The sequence below is a fragment of the Rattus rattus genome, chromosome 5, assembly GCF_011064425.1.
Source record: "Rattus rattus isolate New Zealand chromosome 5, Rrattus_CSIRO_v1, whole genome shotgun sequence".
NCBI classification, from domain to species: domain Eukaryota; kingdom Metazoa; phylum Chordata; class Mammalia; order Rodentia; family Muridae; genus Rattus; species Rattus rattus.
In genome coordinates, this window is record NC_046158.1 from 111077841 (window position 1) to 111083840 (window position 6000).

Here is a 6000-nt window from a genome sequence, read left to right on the forward strand (position 1 = left end):
ACAGACCCTCTGCTCAACTTCCTCTCTCCCCAAATCAGGCCACACATGAGAGCAATCTGCCATCCTTCTCTCCCTTCCCTCTCCCCCACTTCCCCCTCTCCCCTTCCCTTCCTTCCCTTCCCTTCCCTTCCCTTCCTTCCCTTCCCTTCCCTTCCTTCCCTTCCTTCCTTCCCCCACCCCCAACACACACGTCTTCTCCCTCTGATCCCTGTTGAGTTGTTGCCAGCTTAAAGACCTATCTAATTCTGTCAACTTGGCACATAGGCTAAGGCAGATTAGTACCAAAAAGTCAAGGTACAATGCTTTCATATTCTTGGTCTCTTATTCAAAGTATTGAAATAAAAGCCTACACAGATGTAAAAGTAGCAAGAAAATTTAGTTGAAGCAAAGCAAAGCAGAAGGGGAGTCGGGGAAGCAGCAAAGCAAAAAAAAAAAAAAAATGTTCAGGACACACTGCAACAGGCCACGTGAGTGAAGATACTCAAGGGCTTGTATTACTGTGTGAGGCTTTCTTACTGCATTCAAGAGAAGTGTCACACAAACTAGAGTTGCTGGGGAAGAGGGTATCCCTGTTGAAGAATTACCTCCATGGGGCTGGACCGAGGGCACATCTGTGGGGCACGTTCTTTTTTTTTCCCCCTGGAGCTGGGGACTGAACTCAGGGCCTTGCGCTTGCTAGGCAAGCGCTCTACCACTGAGCTAAATCCCCAACCCCTCTGTGGGGCACATTCTTGATTAATGATTGATGTGGGAGGACCCACCCCTTGTAAGCATATCACCTGTCACTGACTGTAAACCTATACTCATCAGGAAATCTCCCTTGGAAAATATGTCAGCGGTTGTACTGGCTACAGTTTTATGTCATCCCCACACAGCTAGTGTTATCTGGGAAGAGAAACCTCAGTTGAGAAGATGCTTCCATTAGATTGCTTGAGGTGAGTCTGCAGGACATTTCCTTGATTAATAATTGACATGAGAAGGCATGAACCACTGTGGTAATATCACGCCTGGCCAGCTGGTCCTGGGTGCTTTAAGAAAGCAGGCTGAGCAAGCCGTAGGAAGCAAGACCGTAAGCAGCACCCCTGGAGCAAGCCGGTAAGCAGCACCCCTCTGTGGCCTCCGCATCAGCTCTTTCCTTCTGATCTCTGCTTTGAGTTCTTTTCTGACTTCCCTCAATGATAGACTATTTATTACCTGTAAGTGTAAGCCAAATAAACCCTTTCCTACCCAAGTTGCTCTGGCCATGGTGTTTTATCACAACAGTAGAAAGCAAACTAAAACAATGGTCTTGCTCAGCACAGGATTATGTGCTACTACACTGATCTGTCAGTCGAGGCCTTCCTACTGGTGTGATAGCAGTATGACTGTTGTGGTTTAACTGAGTACTTTCTGATTGGACTTGAGGCCTGCCTCACAGGAAGAAAGTCATACTTGATACTGTAAACCTGGTCAAAAGCCAATGGCTTGGGAGGTCACAGGCCCTAGGGGAATCTAAATACTATTGTTCTGCTAAATGTTCATGTTGTCAAGCTGCAGTCTAAATATTTATGTTTGTACAGATTAGTGCTGCTCCCAAGATTGGACAGAGAACATTCTGTTTGCAGCGGGAAGCAATTAATGCAGAGATCCGTAAGTGGTCAAAGAGCTAAAAGTGACTGTTGGACACTTAGTCCTAAATAGGACATCTGTTATTGCCCCAAGGCTCAGGGAGTATAATGTAAGCGGGGCAAAAAGAATGCAGAGGCCAATGAATGGGAAGGAATGCTGTGAATTGCTTTCCTCTGAGCATGACATGGTCATGGCCCTTGTGAACTTACAACCATTGTGCTTACCTGCATATTTAGTCAGTGAACATTCCAGCATGGGTGGAGGGGGAGTTCACAAGGCCCCACCCTTAAGTGAGAAGCTCTTGGCAGTTGATGGCTGCTGGGGAAAGGGAAATCAATTTTCTTTAGGGATATGTCTGCTAATATGTCGCATGATCCAGCGGATGACACCATACCTACACCCTTGTGGGTAGTACTCGATTAGGCTCAGTGAGGGGGGAGAGAAGGGAGAGAAGAGGGAGGGAGGGGGAGGGGGAGAAGGAGAGGGAGAGGATGCATGTACCTGGGAAGGAGATGGATTTGGGAGTTTAAGGGAAGTGGGAGAAATTGAGGGGAAGATATGACCAATATACATTATATACATGCATGAAATCATCAAAGAATAAGCCAAAAATACTGTAAAAAATTCTTCCTTGTTTGGGGTGATCTGAAGACTCTTTCCCAGATGCCTGCCATGCTGGATGTGACTGCTCTGTTTTCTGTTCTTCCCAGTTGAGCTGTCTCTAAGCATTAGAAGGGCAGACTCTACCTCTCTCTTTGAGGTCTTGTCTCTGAAGGGATGAGCTGTCTCTACTGATGTTCTCTTGCCTTAAGCCTAAGAATGGTCCTCCGTGGTCTTGAGGCCCTCTCTCCTAATAAAGCTTATTCTCAACCAACCTGCTGAGACCACTTCCTCCCTTGCCCCTTAAACCAGGATCCCCTAGGTCCTTGCTCTTAATCCCAGCAATTAGCAGGAAGGTCTTTTGGACACAGGCTTGCTGATGTCACCTTTCACTTTGATATAAACCAGACCTCCTCACCTTTCCCCTGGGTTGCGGCTGACTTTGCAATCTATTCTCATGCAAATCATCCTCTCTTTTAAGCTCTCTCTCTCTCTCTCTCTCTCTCTCTCTCTCTCTCCAAAACGTCTTCTTGATGTGCCAATCTGCTGTCTGTTTTCTTTCATTTGCTTTTCCCAGTCTGGCACTTGAGCCTTATTTTACAGCTGTTTCTAGAGCAGCACAGCACTATTTCACTCTGCTGTTGCTGCTCCCTCTACTAGAAAAGCAACACTTATCCAGCAACACAGGAAAACAGCAACAACAACAACAAAACTGGTTTTCTTTTAAAATCCACAGGGAATTTTTAGAGCACCCCGTGACCCTTGTGATGGCAGACACAAGTCACACACATTCATGCAAACCTGTAGAATGGATGGCAACAAGAGTGAAGCATGGATTCTAGATGGGAGTGACATACCAATGATGGGTCATCAGCTGTGAGTATTCTACTGCAGTAGAGGTTAAGGAGAGGGAAGCTAGTTAAGGCACAACTTCCCAAATTGTGGGTAGTGATCCACACTGAATGAAGGAGTCATGGAAAAATTGGCAACAGTCAAAGGTTTTTGAATATGCAATAGCCAAAAAATTCCCTTCAAAAGCTGGCACGTAATGAGTTTGGGCTATTTCTGATATGCCTAACCCGTGTTGCCTCACACAGCTTCACTGCAGTCTTAATTCTGAACACACAACATCCAACAGTTTCTGAAATGGCCTCAAACATATGTGTGCCATTTGGTTCTATGTATTTATGCAACATGACAGTGTCAACATGATGACCATAACATGAAAATAGCAGTCAGACTTCAAGATGGCTCAGTGGGTGCTTGATACACAAACCTGATGACCTGAGTTTGACTCCTGGACCCCCCAGAGGAAGAAAACAAACTCCCGAATATGATCTTCTTATCTCCACATACATGCTGTGACACATGTACACTCTCATTCTCACACTACACCATCATACATATGTACACAATAATGATAAATATTAAAAACAAAATGAAGAATCAATAAAAAGTGTTGAAGGATGTCCCATGTCTTGTAAAGTCAGATATTAGGCCAAACTTTATTCTTATCTATTAATAGTGCCTACAGTATTGGGGGAGGGGCCTTCATACACCATGCTGTGTCAAGGGTGACTTTAGGAATCAGTTCTCTTCTTCATAGCAGGTTCTAGGTATCGAGTTCAAATGATCAGGTTTGTATGTCAAACACTTTTACCCACTGAGCCATCTCCAAGTCTCCCTTAAGGTCAATTCCCTATATAAAACATATCATTGTAGGAGGCAAACTTACTTTTGTTCTTAATGAATGGTAAAATTCCATGTGTACCAAAGAATTGCTTTAAAACAAGGAATTGTATTGATTTATTATAATAAATAAGTGGTGTACTTACATATCTGCACTGATTACCTATTCCATGGGATTGCATAAAAAGTCTTAGGCAAGAAGGGATTGTGAGTGAGAAAAGTTTAAGAAATCTTGGTATAAGGAAAATCTTTGTACTTTCCTCTCATTTTTGCTGTGAACCTAAAATTACTCTTCAAAAAAAAATAGTTATTTTACTATAAAGTATGTCTGTGTTGAGGTTTGGTCATTTGCTATTTATTGTAATGCTAAATATTGGTCCCCAAGGCTTGGTTGCCCACAAGGATGAGAAAATCTATACTAGATCCATGTGACTCGATGTGACCTTGCCCCCCAAGTTATCCCTGATTGGTACGTGAAAGGCCTACAGCCTACAGCCTACAGCTGGGAAGAATTTGTCAGGTGAGGCTTAGGGTTCCCAGGCTTGGGGTCTGAGGAGAACCACGAGGAGAGAGAGACGGTGGAGAGAAGGAAGATGCTATGCCTTAAGTGAGTCATGAAAGCATGGACAATTGAAGTTAAGAGCAGCCCAGATGGAACATGGCAAATTATAATTTGGGGTTATTGATGGGAAAATAGATTCTAATAATGTAGAGAGTAGATATCTGCCCAGCTCTAGTGCTCATTAAGGCTTATTATAAATATGAATGTTATATGTCTTTTATCCAGGAACTCAATGGTCAAAGGCAGAGTAGAAACCCTGGATGGAGATAATTATTTTATCTCCAACATTATTATTTTGGAGATAAATTATTTTATCTACAACATCTGTGTGTATGTGCATGTGAGTACAGATGCCCCAGAGGTCAGAAAAGGGCACTCGATCCCTGGAACTACAGTCACAGGTGACCTGAGTACTGCAAACAGAACTCAGATTCTCTGAAGAGCAGATGTGCTATGAACCACTGGGCCATGTCTCCAGCCCCCTAAAACTATTCTTAACAAATTATTTTTAAACTTTTTTAAAAGACTAATTTATGTGAATGTATGTGTGCCTTGGTGTGTGTGTGTGTGTGTGTGTGTGTGTGTGTGTGTGTGTGTGTGTTATTTACATGCAGGAGTCCATGGAAAGAAGAGGGTTCCAGATCACCACGAACATGTTACAGATAATTGTAAGCCACCATATGGGTGCTGAAAGCTGAATCCGAGTTTTTTGCTAGAGCAGTAAGTGCTCCTAACCACTGAGGCATCTCTCTTGCTCCTCTAATTAAGTATTTTAGAACAACACATTTTATGGTTATTGTTGTTGTTATTTTAGTCTGGGTCTTACTATGTAGTTGGCCTGGAACTTGCTATGTAGACCACGATGGCCTAGAGTTCACAGAGATACTCCCGCCTCTGGCTCCCCAGCCCTGAGATTAAAGGTGGTGCCACCTTTAATGTTGCTTTAAATGATGTCTCTTTGCTTCCACCCATTGGCACTCACACTCCCCCTTTTTTGAGAATCTCCACTTGTGTTCATTTCTGTCTTGTCATTGGGCACCCTTTGGAGTCTCTACTCAGTTGCATATTGTCTCTCCCATTGGACTGTGAACATTTCAGTTACAGAAGCAGGACTGTCTCCTCAGGATACTTATGTCCTCAGACTGGTGAACAGTGGACATATGGTAGTTGTCTGTGGAGGTGATGTTTGCTGGTAGCTCAGAAAGGCGCCACAGAGAGGAAGGCTGAGTTATTTTTCTCTTAGCCCCCACAGGTGTCCTTTAATAACTGAACCATACATAGACTCACACACAAGTCTATGGAGGCCACACCTAGCTCTAGCATAAAGCAAAATACATTTAATCCAACTTCAAAACTCCCCATAATCTATGACAGTCTCAAAGTTAAAAGTCCAAAGTTCTAAGTCTCCTCTGGGATTCATGCAATCTCTTAACTGTAATCCCCTATGAAATCAAAATAAAAAAGCAGACCACATACTTCCAACATCACAGGATGTTATCATTCCAAAATGTCACAGTGCGGAAATAGGAAACCAGCTGGGC

The 6000-nt window shown here is 43.5% G+C and overlaps 1 long non-coding RNA gene across 1 annotated transcript; it reads left to right on the top strand.

Annotated features, from left to right (window-relative positions):
- The first annotated feature begins 853 nt into the window (after nucleotides 1-853).
- On the top strand, nucleotides 854-3068 carry LOC116900641. The gene is made up of 3 exons (XR_004387942.1): nucleotides 854-935; nucleotides 1560-1629; nucleotides 2945-3068. It is a non-coding gene; the product is annotated as an uncharacterized LOC116900641 (long non-coding RNA).
- Nucleotides 3069-6000: the final 2932 nt, after the last annotated feature.